This window comes from Protopterus annectens, chromosome 4.part0 (genome assembly GCF_019279795.1).
Source record: "Protopterus annectens isolate FY-2018-M chromosome 4.part0, PAN1.0, whole genome shotgun sequence".
NCBI lineage: Eukaryota > Metazoa > Chordata > Ceratodontiformes > Protopteridae > Protopterus > Protopterus annectens.
The window spans coordinates 795,878,657-795,893,423 of record NC_056733.1 but is presented as its reverse complement, the minus strand read 5'-3'; positions in this window follow the sequence as shown (position 1 = coordinate 795,893,423).

The window sequence follows — 14,767 nt, the reverse complement described above, 5'->3', positions numbered from 1 at the left end:
ACACACACATATATATATATATATATATATATATATATATATATATGTATATAAAATATATCCTGCCTGTATAAAAATCAGAAAAATCTCTTCAATTACATTCATTTCATATGATATTGTTAAGTTTTGATACTTTTCTTTTGCTAAGCAATATTATATGTGGGGGGCTTCACCCCCACACCCCCGTTGTGGGGGGCTGTGCCCCCCACACCCCCCCCAACTATATATTCTAACTCCAGGGTCGCACTACAGTGGGGAATGGGGCATATTCCATTTTCTTGCTAATAATACTTGTCAGTCAAATGAGCTTTCAGTGAAATGAAGTGTCAGTGAAATGAAATTTCAGTCATTTGGTCTCAGTCAAATGGGAGTCAGTGAATTGGAAGTTAGATGAAATGAAGTAGACCCATATATATATATATATATATATATATATATATATATATATATATATATATATATATATATATATATGCACACACACACACACACATATATATATATATATATATATATATATATATATATATAGATAGATATATATGGATCTTCTAAATAGTATATACTAAAAAAAAAAAAAAAATAGCAGGAACAGTTGAGAATGATGTGCCTGCTAAAATAGTGCAATGATAAATAAGCAAAAAGCAAAATAATTTCTGAAGCACTTTTATTCATTTATTGAATCTCTAGGACTTGGTAGAAGCTGCCTGAGACGACCCCATACATGCAACAGTAGTAAAGGAAACCAGTTGCAAAGCACCTACTGCAAAATATGTTGTACCATAGCCCATCTGGAGAGATGGAAAAAAAAGTCTGGACATTTTCCAGTTTTCTAGTTTGCAGAGTAATCAGATGTAGATATCAAAGTGGCAGATTAGGCATTTATAAGTTGAAATGTTTGCCAACTGGTATATTAAATGTAGAACAGTAATGACTCCTTTTCGAGTTCAAAAAATGCAAAGGCCAAGTAAGTCTTTGTAGGTTTATAACACAGAAATACAGAATGTAGAGTTGTCAGCTTAGCTTAATTTTTTTGTGAAAAAACATTATTTCAGGTCATGGGCCTGCTTACTGTTTCAGGGGGTAAGTTGGGTGGGTATTTGAAGGTGGTGGGTTTGAAAAGGCAGATTTCAGTTTATTTGCCTTGAGGGAATTGATATCGAATGAACCTCCACTGTGCCTCCCATGGGGGGAGTCCAGGGGGATTGTGCAGCAGGCCATACTGCAAGAGACTCAAGTGGATGCTATGAGCTGATTGCGTGCATGCATGCACTCTTGCGTCACTCTAGGAGCTCAGTCTTTAAGTATTAGGGAAATATCTGAAAAAAAATTATTGTAGCTGTAGAAAGACATGGCACCCTGGCTCCAAGTTTCCATGTGAGTGGATCACAGACCTGAATAACCAGTAAGCTTTAGCTAAAGAGGGAATTATACACGGCCATATTTACCCACAAACCACACATACATATTTTGAGCTGGAGTGTAATGGATGCAGCCATGCATTCTTGCGCTGATCAGAATCAGGATAAATGCCAATTTGAACAAAATGACATTTTGAATAAACTGCCATATTAGTGTCATTTATGCTACAGAAGACTAATCATAGGAATAATGAATCACCAGATGTGCACAAAGGGCAGAAATTGGAATAAGTAAATCAGTGCAGTGGCGCCACCATCTTCTCTCAGAATGAAGCAGTGCCCCCCAAAATTTATGCAGTTCAACAATTCAAGTATTCTGGCAGAAATTACAGCTTAAGGTGCTGAAGGGGTCTTCAAAATATGAAAGCAGGTCCCAGACATTGTCCCCTCACTGCCCACTAGATCACAAAGCACACAATGGTCCACCACTTCACTTGGGTTCCCAAGTTGCTAGTGGTAGATGCAGCCCATTTGAGAAGAGAGAACAAAGCTGACTATTAGCCTTCCAAGGCTGCTCTTCCCCTAGAAAAATGTGACTTGTCAACCCCCCCCCCACAAACTTGTCTGTTAGGACCTCTAAAAGACCATTTCAAAAGTCTGGACCAGTACTGCCATGTCTTGCTCTGATAGGTAAACCCCTTTCTGTCTGTACAAAAAAGCAGTTTGCACATTAATGCTTGGATGGCAGTACTGCTGTCTAACCTACCTACTTGACCATACCAAGTTCTATGTGAGTCTTTAGGTTAGGATCCTGACGCTCTCTGTATTGTTGTATTATCCCTAGCTGTCCTCTAGGTTTTTCAGTGCACAACATCTGACTGTATTGCATTCAGAGGCATATACTACCCCCTCAACAAGCCATATTATTATTGCACTTGTCTTTCATACATGGCTTACTGCCAAAGATATCTAAATTCTGTATAGTTCTGATGTTTCCATTAAAAAGAAAATGAAAGGCATAATGTTTAAGTATTTCAACTTGTTACTGTCAGATATACTGACTGCCCCTGACAAACCATATCACTGATCAGTTGACAATAAGCTTGTAGTTACATCATGCCTTCAAACACAGCATTACTCTTATCCCCTACACCTTCTGTATACTCCTCTGATATTTTTGTGAGGAGTGTGAATGAAATAATGGCCACAGTAATGCATTTCAACTTGTTGATGTCCGACACGTATATAGTGCTCCCAACAAGCCAAATAATTTTATGTGAGTCTTGTAATTGCCATCTTCATTCACACACAGTCTGATCCCCAAAAAGATAGCCACCTTCTATGCATATTTCAGATATATGATTGCGAAGTAGGTAAAGGACACAGTGGCATCAGTAATCCATTTCAACTTGTTATAGGACACCCATCTCAAGACAGATTCTATCACTGATCAGGAGTGGCCATATGGCTGCCGTGTTCTTTAAGACATGGCTTACCTTCCTACTTTGGAAAATGTGTACCCTCTGTATACTCTGCTGTTAGTGTGATGAAAGTAGAAGAACAAGTGGTCATAGTAAAATATATAAGATATTGCACTGTCCCCATGAAGTCATAGAAATGACCACTCTGTATGGTCACTTAACTGCAGCTTGCTTGCATTCAAACTACCTTCCAAGCATATTGTTGAGTGGTCAACAGAAGCGGCTATGCATGACTATCAAAAGCTGAGGAAATAATGTCCATAGTAATATATTTCAGTTTGCTGTCATAACCACTTGGGTACCACACCAAACACACAATAAATAAGTAAGTAAAAACTTGACTAAGTCAATTTGTGAGTGCAAAGTACATGAAGGAAAAAACTGTCTCTGAAAACTGGAATTTTCGTTACAATCAGCAATCTTTGGACAGACTAGAGCTTGCTAGATAAGTACTGAGATTGGTTGTTTTTTCTCTTAGCAACCCATCTCTAGTGCTTTGCATACATAGTAACAGGTTATGGATTGGCTGTCCATGTCCTGTTACTGAGTTAGAGATGGGTAAAGGTGAAAAGTCATGCTAATGAAAGCATAACCTATCACTTTTGGTTTCCCATTTGTTTTAAGAGAAAATACTTTGTGCTAGTTTGGCTAATGTAATTACTGTACTAGCTAAACAACTGCTCCACTGGTGTAATGAAAATATATGTATGTATTTTATTTAAAATTTATTTACTGGGAAAGTCCGACTGGGACAAAGCCCATTTTCAGTGGAGGCCCGGGGGAAATGCTCTAGATGCATGTCTTTGGAATTATATATATTTTTTAATTTTACAAGTGGTTTCTTACCAATTGAGAAATAAATGGAAGATGCACTAAAATCAAGTTCTCTTTGGGTCTATTCTATCTGGAGCCAAAATAACATTTTACATGCTTTTAACATAACAACTGGTTGTAAACTAAATAACATATAAAGTTAAGTTGTCTATCTCGCCTTCATTCTTGCTGGTTGGGTTTGGAGCCGATCCTCGGCTCCCGACTCAGCCATCTTCTAAAGCTCGAGAGCTGTTTACTGGCTTGAGGCCTCCCCATATCCCATGATGCCTGGCGCTAGATACCCAGATCTCATTTGCCGCTTCTGCTGCAAAGTTGTCTTACTGGCTCAGGTCGTATATTTTATTATTATTATCTGTTTTTTGATAAAAAAAAAATAGTAGGTCTAGTGTAGTTTGTTAATCGTAGTATACTATCTTTCTTGGGGAATCTTTGTTTAAGTATATATCTTTTCCTTACCTGTATTCCCCTTCCCTTCAGAAAACTCGTTTCAGTTAGAGAGCCCCCCCCCCTTTCTGAAGTAGCCGTTTAAGTTAGAGGCTAACCTATTTTTTTTTTAAATATATAGTTAGTATTTACTTAGTTTAGTCTATTTGTTGTTGTTAGACTATTGTGTGTATCCTTGACTGTTTTTGGGTGTGGTAATTTTGTGTGTGTGTGTTATAGTTATTGTACTCAAATTGTTATAGTTGTGTTTTTTGTCTGGTATTCCCTTCTTTAGCTATGTCTAAGGATACCAAGGTGTCTGGATTCAAGAAGTGTGATTCATGCTGTCAGAAGATGTCTCTTACAGATGGTTACACTTCTTGTGTCTATTGTCTCGGCGCCATGCACCTGTAGGACTCTTGTTCGGTTTGCCATGCTTTCAGTCCAGGAGTCCTGCAGGAATAAGTTAATCCTACAGGGTTTGCTCAAACCTGAGGAGTCACCGGCTAAGGCTCAGCCCGTGAAGTCCTCCAAGCCACCTAAACCTTCGGCTCCCAGTTCGGAGACATCGTTAGGTGAAGCTGCTTACTTCTGCCTCGGTTCCGGCTGGAACCGATGTGCCTGCCTCTCAGTCTGTTCCGACACGCACTTCGTGGCTGGCAGGGAGTCTAAAGAGATCTAGGTCTCCCTCCCTGGAGTTGATATGCTCGGCTCTGAGGTCTCCTCTGCTCCAATCGGAGCACAGTCATCGGTCCTCCCACTCTTCTCAGTCATCGAGATTGTCAGATCACAACTTGGAGAGAGTGGTCAGCAGGCTTTTGAAATCGCAGGCCCTAGCAAAAATGTTGTCCAGCCCCCCCTCAACAGGGTTCGGCTCCATCCTTGTCTGCAGTCATTCCTCCTCTGACTCCTCCCTTGAGTTCTGAGCCGGAGTTCGTTGGGGTTTGAATCGTGGAACCATCGGCACTGATACCTTCTCCTTCGGTTCCTTCGTCAGCTCCGATCACTTCCTTGGTACCGTCCTTGGAGGGATCTGGGCGCCAAGACTCCATCGTCTGTTCTGATGGGGCGAGTGGCATCGGACCCTTGTCCCACCCCGTTCTCTCCATTGGAGCTTCGGCACAGGTGAGCTTGGCTCCTACATCAGCTTCAGAGCCGTCCCCCTCAGTGCGGAGAGGGATTCCGGTCTCTTCGGAACTGGAGCCTTCTCAGCATCCGAGCAGGGACGCCTTCAAGGTCATGAGGAGTGTGCTGGCCCCTGAGTCAGCCCCACAGTCATCCCCTTCGGCCCCTCCTACTATGGTGCCTGCGCCTGCTTCTGCCCCTTCTCCAGACCCCAAGCGTGGGGAACTAATGCTCCAGGGCACCCCTTTGGGTGTATCTTCCTCTTCCGATGCCTCCCCTGATCATTCAGAGGAGCCACCTTCTAAGAGAAAGCATGTTGACTCCCCTGAGTCTGTCACATCAGATACCGACTTAGAGGATTCGGAAGGGTCCCCCTCTTAAGATGTCTCATTCTCAGACATCCTTGAGATGCTTAGGCAGAGGGGGAACTGGTCTACCCTTAGCCCTTCCGGGGATAAGTCAGTATTCCTGGATGCGTTTGGATCCCGACCTTCCACCTCCTGGGTATCTCCGCCTTTCGACCCACTCATGTATGTGGTGGCTCGGAAGGAGTTGTCAGCTCCAGACACAGTGGAACCGACCCCTAGAAGACTTGCAAAATTCATAACTGCACCACAAGACAAACAGATTTTGACTGAAGGTGTTCCCATTGACGCCATGGTGGTAGCGGTGGCCACAAAGGAGGAGTTGGCTGAAACGTCTTCATCTGTCCATCCCCCTAACAAAGGGTCCAGGACGATGGACAGATATGGGAAGCGGATGTTCTCTTCAGCGACTTTGTCCATGAAGTCTCTGAATTATTTGTGCCACTTTACCCATCTTCAAAGGGATCTCCTTAAAGAGCTTGGAGATACCCTCCAAGATCCATCAGGTGAGGGGGCCCAGGCTAAGGCAGCCTCCCAGCTGGCAACTCTTAATAAAGTGGTGAACTCCTCCATGAGGCTCATTTCTTATGCAGCCGATGGTGCGAGTAGAGCCGCAGGCACAGGCGTCGCTCTAAGGAGGCATGCTTTGGTGCGGCTTTGTAACTTTGCGGAACCTTTCAGAGCGTCTTTCACCAACACCACCTTTGATGGTTCCTCTCTCTTTGGATCACAGGTGAAGGACACCCTTTCCAGGTGTGAGCAGGAAGGCAAGACTCTCTCTGCTGTGGGAGTCCGTTTTTCCACTCCTTCCAGACCATATCCCAAGGGTCAGAAGAGTGGAAAGATGTGGTTCCGGAAATCCCAGGGAGCCTTGCCGGACAAACGTGGTGAGTTCCCATCCATGGGCAGAGGAGGGAACAATAACCAACGCCGCTCTCATGGCAGAGGGGGTCCGCAAAACCAGGGCATCCGAGAATCCTTCTCCGACAAGCCCTTCTAGCATCCCTGAAGGGTTGCCCTGCTGCCTAACTCTGGAGGTAGTCTGGGGAAGATTATCGATGTACCCAAGAGCCTGGCAAGACATAACACAAGACAAATGGGTACAGTCTGTTATGTCCGGAGGCTACAGAATTCCCTTTGTTCGCACTCCCTTGTTGTTTAACAAGTTCCTTCCAGATGTTCCACCCAATCTAAGAGAGCAAGCAGTTCAAGAAGTTTCAAAACTGCTAAGAAAAAGGGCCATCTAGCAAGTCCCAGCAGACCAGCAAGGATCCGGAATTTACTCAAGGTTCTTTTTGGTATCAAAAAAGACAGGGGACTGGAGAGCCATTCAGGATCTCAGCAGACTAAACAGGTCTGTTCAAAGAATGAAGTTTCAGATGGTCATGCTACAGTCCATTTTACCCTTTCTGGGTCAGGACAATTGGATGTGCTCCATAGATCTTCAGGATGCGTACTAGCACATCAAAATGGACAGGCGCTCCAGAAGATTCCGCCGCTTCCGGCTGGGAGCCAGCCATTATCAGTACAGAGATCTGCCCTTTGTTCTCACCACAGCCCCCAGGGTGTTCACCAAATGTATGGCAGTAGTTACCGCTCACCTGAGATGGCAAGGATTCCAGGTGTTTCCATAGCTAGACTGGCTCCTCACTGCTACCACCAGGCATCAACTTCTGTGAACCAGAGACTACACAATCCAGACTTGCTGCAGACTAGGTATCACAATAAATTTCCAAAAATCTGCTTTGTCGCCCTGTCGGTCTATCACCTTTATAGGCGCAAATTTAAATACAAAAGACAGGTCAGCCAGCCTTCCACCAGACAGAGTGTTAGTCATTCGCCGACATATGCAGGTCTTGTTAGGATGCAAGAGAATTCAAGCCAGGTTCATCCACCAAACCCTGGGTCTCATGGCAGCAGTGATCATACTCGTCCCTCTGGCTCGTTTTCACATGAGGATCTTCCAGTAGCTTCTTTTTACCCAATGGTCCTTCCAGCAGCTTCCCATGTCTCACATGATTATTATCACAGAAGCATGCAAAAAGCACCTTGCGTGGTGGATGGTCTCTACATCAGTGCCCCAGGGCAGACCATTTGTACTTCCCCCTCCAGTTGCTACTGTGACCACGGATGCCTCCCTGATCGAGTGGGGGGGCATCATCAGGGCAGAACAGTCCAGGGCACCTGGCAACCTCAAGAGTACCATCTGCACATAAACGTCTTGGAGATGAGGGCCGTGCCTTTAGCGTTACAAGCTCTTCATCACTCTCTTCCTACCGGGACCATTGCAATTCAAATGGACAATGTCAGTCGTGTGGTACATCAACAAGCAGGACGGAACCAGGTCCTACCCCCTATGTCGAGAAGGACTCAGACTCTGGCAGTGGGCGATCTCTTCCCAACGGTTTCTGACCGCAACGCACATCCCTGAGAGATCCATCGTCATAGCAGACAGGCTGAGCAGAGCAATTCCATTGCCTCATGAGTGGTCTCTGAATTAGGTAGTGACGGACCAAATCTTCCTGAAATGGGGACAGCCTTGCTGCGACCTCTTTGCCACCCTCTTCAACAGCAAGTGCAGCAGTTTCTTCTCTCTCCTTCCACTTCCAGGACATTCCCCCAGAGACGCTCTAGTCCACGATTGGCCTCAGGGACTTCTGTATGCATTCCCTCCCTTTCCCCTAATCCCCAAGCCCACAGAAAGCTACCGTATTGGGCTGCAAAATGAGCCTCATTGCCCCTTACTGACCTCGACAAATATGGTTCCCATTCCTGCATCATCATCTTCTCAAGCAGCCTTGGATTCTGGACCCAGTTCCAGACCTTCTGATCCATCAATCGGGCGGGCTGCACCATTCCCTACAATCTCTCCAGCTCATTCCTTGGTTGTTCCACTTCCAGCCTTAGCCAGGCTTCCTGATATCCCCCACTCTGTGCGTGAAATCATTTTATCATTGCACAAGTCTACCACTAGAAAGATTTACGCTAGTAAGTGGAAACGTTTTTCGTCCTGGGCAGAGGGTAAGAGTATAGACCCCTTTTCAGCCCCTGTACACCACATATTGGAATTTCTTGTGGAACTCTTTCATGCTGGGTCTGCTTCCGCTACAATTAGATTTCAGTTAGCTACAATTTAAAATTTTCACGTTGGCCTGTCGGGAAGTAATATAATGTCTCTTAAGCTTTGCAAAGCTTTTCTCAAAGGCACCACTCTGCTCAGGCCCCCAGTGAGAGATCCTCCACCTCCGTGGGATCTAAATTTGATTCTAGCTTCTCTAATTTTGCCCCCTTCGAACCTGCAGCTTCTTAGGTTCATAGGTAGGTACTAGGCTATCGGCCCAAGGGCCTACGTAAGCCTAGCCAACAAGGTTCCCTGGCTTACGCCACCCAAGAAAGTTATTTTCCTGTGCCACTGTCGAGCAGAGACACAGAAGTGATCCCCGGGGTGTATTTCCTATTTCCCATCCACTCTTCACAATTTTTCTTGAAGAGTGCTAATGAAGAACTTTGCTTGACATAGATGGGTAGCCTGTTCCAAAGTATGGGAAGTCTCTGGGATAGGAATCTATCCCTCCAGCATGTCCTGTTTATTGTGGTGACAAGGTTTAGGTCCCTAGAGCATGTAGCTCAGAGGGATTGGGATTTCTTTAGGTGTAGCATGTCCAACAGCTCTGGGTTTGACACAGCTTTATATGTTAGGCAAAGATCACCTCGGAGTAGACGATATGCTACGGAGTAAAGCTGGAGTTTTTTGAGACGGTCAGTGTAGGGCATTTGTTTGAGTCCAGTAATCCTCTTTGTGAGGTACTTCTGTGGCCTTTCCAGTTGCTGCAGATGTCTTGTGAGGTACATTCCAAAAGGGGCGTTGTACTCTATAATGGGTCTGATTGTCGAGTAGAGGGGAACGATGACCTCTTTTTTTCCTGGATGAGAACCCTTTTATGATGAGGTGTGCCACGTAGAAGGACTTCCTGACTACTGTGGTGATGTGACTATCAAAGGAGAGACTACTGTCCACCTGGGTCCCAAGGTCTTTTTTCACGCATTCGGTGTTAAGTAGATTGCTGCCTATGTGGTATTTCATGGGTACAGAGTTTTTACCAAAGGGGATGACACTGCACTTTTTGGCATTGAGCTTGAGGCCATGGCTCTGACACCAGGCATCTGTCTCAGAGAGGCCCTTCTGTAGGATGTTCACATCATTTGGGGACTTTACTATGGCTCCTAGTTTGCAGTCATCTGCGAACTTCGTTTGCCAGAGGCCTTCTGTGTTAGCCTGTACTTCAGAGAAGTAGATACCAAACAGGAGCGGTCCCAGGACGGAACCCTGTGGTACTCCACTTGTCACTGGTTTGAGTTCAGATTTGGAGTCTGCAACTTTTACATTGTGGGTTCTGTCAGTGAGCCAGTTGGCAATCCATCTTGTGACTTAGGGATTTATGCCTAGTTTATTGAGTTTAGCTATGATTCCAGAATGGGGGATGGTGTTGAAAGCCTTGGCGAGGTCACGATAGGCTTTGTGAACCACCTTACCCTCATCTACGGCTTTGGTGACTGCCTCAAAGAAGTCGATCAGGTTCAGGAGGCATGATCTGCCTTTCACAAACCTGAACTGGGTGGGATCCAGAGTTTGGAGGTTACCAATGTCTTTGTTTATGAGTTCCATGATGATACGTTCCTTGGCCTTGTAGATCAAGCTCGTCAGGCTAATAGGTCTATAGTTCCCGGGATCAGTGGTGGTTCCCCCTTTGTGGAGTGGGATAACTGTTGCTGTGCGCCATTCAGTGCGCACAAAGCCTGATACGGGGATATTATTGAACATGGTGCTTAAGTGAGGAGCCAGTTCATTCTGAAGTTCGTGTAAAATGCAGCCTGGGATGTTGTCCGGTCCCATGGATGCTGTGTTTTTGGCTTTAGAGAGTGCAGCTTTCACCTGCTTAGTTGTGATTACAGGGACTCTGCATTCTTCCTGTATAGATAATGGGCCCTTTAGTGGATGAGGGGGGGTAAAGTTAGCACTGAACCTATCTGCCAGGATGTTGGCGATATCAGTTGGCTCTGTAATTTTCGTGCCTTTGTGCTGTAACTCAGAGCAGATCTGGGTGTTGCCATTGAGATACTCAAAACAGCAGAACCAAAAACTTCAAAAAATACACCACAATGCAGCCTGGGATGTTCCTTTTGGAATTAATTTAGAAATTGGATGAAATTCATTAGTGTTGAAATATTTTCTGCTTAAAAACCTCATCTTTGGCCGGCTAAGAACTTGGTTATATTCAACTGGACGTATAAGAGAATTTAAGTACCTTTATCTGCACTTTTTAAAAAAAAAAATACAGTATTTAATTTGATTTAAACTGTGTTGAAGGAATATTTAACTGAAGTGGCAGTTATTCTGCTCTTCAGTAACTTGAACTGAAGCTAGTGTTGCTGAATTTTGTTATTTGCTAGTAATTACAGGTGTGGGGGTAGCCACATTCTTTGATTTCCTGTCCTTGCCTATTTAAATGGTGCATTGTGAAATATTTTCTGCTTAAAAACCTCAGCTTTGGCCGGCTAAGAACTTTGATATATTCAACTGGACGTATAAGAGAATTTAAGTACCTTTATCTGCACTTTTTAAAAAAAAATACAGTATTTAATTTGATTTAAACTGTGTTGAAGGAATATTTAGCTGAAGTGGCAGTTATTCTGCTCTTCAGTAACTTGAACTGAAGCTAGTGTTGCTGAATTTTGTTATTTGCTAGTAATTACAGGTGTGGGGTAGCCACATTCTTTGATTTCCTGTCCTTGCCTATTTAAATGGTGCATTGTGAAATATTTTCTGCTTAAAAACCTCAGCTTTGGCCGGCTAAGAACTTGGTTATATTCAACTGGACGTATAAGAGAATTTAAGTACCTTTATCTGCACTTTTTAAAAAAAATACAGTATTTAATTTGATTTAAACTGTGTTGAAGGAATATTTAACTGAAGTGGCAGTTATTCTGCTCTTCAGTAACTTGAACTGAAGCTAGTGTTGCTGAATTTTGTTATTTGCTAGTAATTACAGGTGTAGGGGTAGCCACATTCTTTGATTTCCTGTCCTTGCCTATTTAAATGGTGCATTGTGAAATATTTTCTGCTTAAAAACCTCAGCTTTGGCCGGCTAAGAACTTGGTTATATTCAACTGGACGAATAAGAGAATTTAAGTACCTTTATCTGCACTTTTTTTAAAAAATACAGTATTTAATTTGATTTAAACTGTGTTGAAGGAATATTTAACTGAAGTGGCAGTTATTCTGCTCTTCAGTAACTTGAACTGAAGCTAGTGTTGCTGAATTTTGTTATTTGCTAGTAATTACAGGTGTGGGGGTAGCCACATTCTTTGATTTCCTGTCCTTGCCTATTTAAATGGTGCATTGTGAAATATTTTCTGCTTAACAACCTCAGCTTTGACCGGCTAAGAACTTGGTTATATTCAACTGGACGTATAAGAGAATTTAAGTACCTTTATCTGCACTTTTAAAAAAAAAAATACAGTATTTAATTTGATTTAAACTGTGTTGAAGGAATATTTAACTGAAGTGGCAGTTATTCTGCTCTTCAGTTATTCCCACCCACCCTCCGTGTTTTTGTTTTGGTGTTAATCTTAGTGGCCTTGAAACTGCCCGCCCCTCAGCCTGCCTCTGGGCCCATCTCATTTGCTCACTCAACTGAGTGTGCAGTGAGATCATATTCTGATTTCAGGCACTCCTACTGTGTACAAAGAGAGCATCTGGGAAACAGACAAAAAAAAGCTTATTTCCTGCCTTTCCTGTTAAGTGGTATAGACTATTTGTAGGCTTCTGAGCCCCCAAGCCCTTCTGTGTTTGAGGGAAGCCTTCTAGCTTGTTGTTTTCTTATAACTAGCCAGTTTTCTAGTTTCAGCACTCAAATCTGTTTCTTTGATCTCAGCACTTGTTCAGATAAAAAAAAAAAAAAAAAAAGAAAAAATTTTCATCTGCTTTTAATGTACTTGTGTTTCTACCTACTTCATTTTACTTTTGCATCATCTTAAAAATACTCAATTGTATTTATTACTGCTTGGTGTAACTCATTCTAAGCCTTTTGGTTTAAACACTTGGGCTTCGGACCAGTTGTTTTGCACTGAGAGGGTTTGTGGTCTGCACTGTTGTGGCAGAACAGGTAGCTTACATCCTTCTAGGTTGGGAACTGCTGATTGAGGGCTCAGTGTCTGTTATTCTAAAAGTGTATTAATTCTGGTTTAAGCACTTGGGCTTTCAGGCCAGTTATTTTACATTAAGAGGGTTCGTGGTCTGCACTCTTGTGGGAGGAGGCTGGACTCTGCCCTTCTGAGCTGGGAATTTCTGGTTAAAGGCTTATAGTGCATGCATATCTGAACTGCTTCTTACTGAAGTTGGTGCGCTTGTTTGCTGTGGCATAGACTGGATTCTGGCCTGCTGGATCTAGCTTTGTTTGTGTAACTTGAGCACTAATCCAGACATTCTCTAAAGTATTCAATTGTATTTATTACTGCTTGGTTGTAACTTGATTAAAGTGTAGCTATCATTCTAAGTCTTTTGGATTAAGCACTTGGGCTTCAGACCAGTTGTTTTACATTAGGAAGGTTTGTGGCAAGCACTGTGGTGGCAGGACAGGTAGCTTTCATCCTTCTAAGTTGGGAACTGCTGATTGAGAGCCCAGTGTCCAAGTGTATTAGTTCTGGTTTAGGCACTTTGGAATATTGTCTTTTTTATATCAAAATGTTGTTTCAAAATATTAAATACACTTTCTAATACTACATTAATTTAATTAACTGATTCATGTCATATGAATTTTCAATTTTCAAAATTTATGACATATCACATAAATATTAATATGCACAAATAGAAAATACACACAATGGTAATAGTGAAGGTTTTAGATTTAGTGTACTTGCCAGACCTCATTTTTGCACAGGGAATTTCAAAATTGCCTTGAACAAGCTTGAACAGAGGATGATCACTGGGTATCACACATTATTTCCTGTTGGAATTAATTTAGAAATTGGATGAAATTCATTAGTGTCGAAATTTTGAATAATATTGTATATTTACTTCATATCTATTTATATTTTCTATTTGTGCATATTAATATTTATGTGATATGTCATAATTTTTGAAAATTCATATGACATGAATCAGTTAATTAAATTAATGTAGTATTAGAAAGTGTATTTAATATTTTGAAACAATATTTTGATATAAAAAAGACAATATTTCTATGTTTATATATGTTGGATTTTGTCACAGTGTTGAATGGGTTAAAAATGCTTGATGAACTGATTGATTGTTTAAATTGATCAAATTGATTAATTGTTTTATTGATGAATATATAAAAAGAGAATGCATAAGTTTGTAATGTGTGTTCCAGTGAAGGCGAATTGCCGAGGTACCAGGACAGAATTGATGGATTAAAGCTGCTTCTCTTTGTTCCACCCTCTGACTGCTTATTTTGTGGTGTATTTTTTGATATTGCCATTGAGATTCTTGACATAGCTGTAGAACGCTTTGTGGTTGTCCTTGGAATTAGTGGTGATTTTATTTTCGTAGCTAGCTTTGGAGGAACTTATAGGGGATCTCAGCTTCTTACTGAGGCTGGCCAGGGAGCTCCTCCACTCATGGGATTTTACTCTCTTTTGCAACAGTTTCTTCCTTCTGTTGTACAGTTTGTTTATGGTAGAGGACCACCAGACTGGCTTCCGTTTTTTGGAGGATAGCGTCTTGGTTCTGTTTGGGATAGCACGATCCATGCACTCATGTAAGTGCTTATAGAGTGCATTTGTGTAGGATTCAGCAATTGTAACTGTATTGTCCATCTGCATGGGTGTCATGAAGTTCACTACTTCTGTCTTAAGAAGCATGAAGTTGGCTTTGGAGAAATTTTTTACTGTGGTTTCCTTAATGGGGGTGGGGGTGGAATGTGGATATCAAGGGTGATTAGCTTATGGTCGGATTGGACCAACGAGGAGTTGACTTCAGGTGTGGAACAGCGGTCACTCATGTTGATAATGACTAAGTCTAGGATATTGTTGCCCCTGGTGGGGGTGTGGATATGTTGATCTAGGGCATTGGAGTTTATGAATTCCAGAAAGCCTTGTGCTAAGGAGTTGGTACACGAGTAGTTTTCCCAGTTAATGGTGGGGTTGTTGAAGTTGC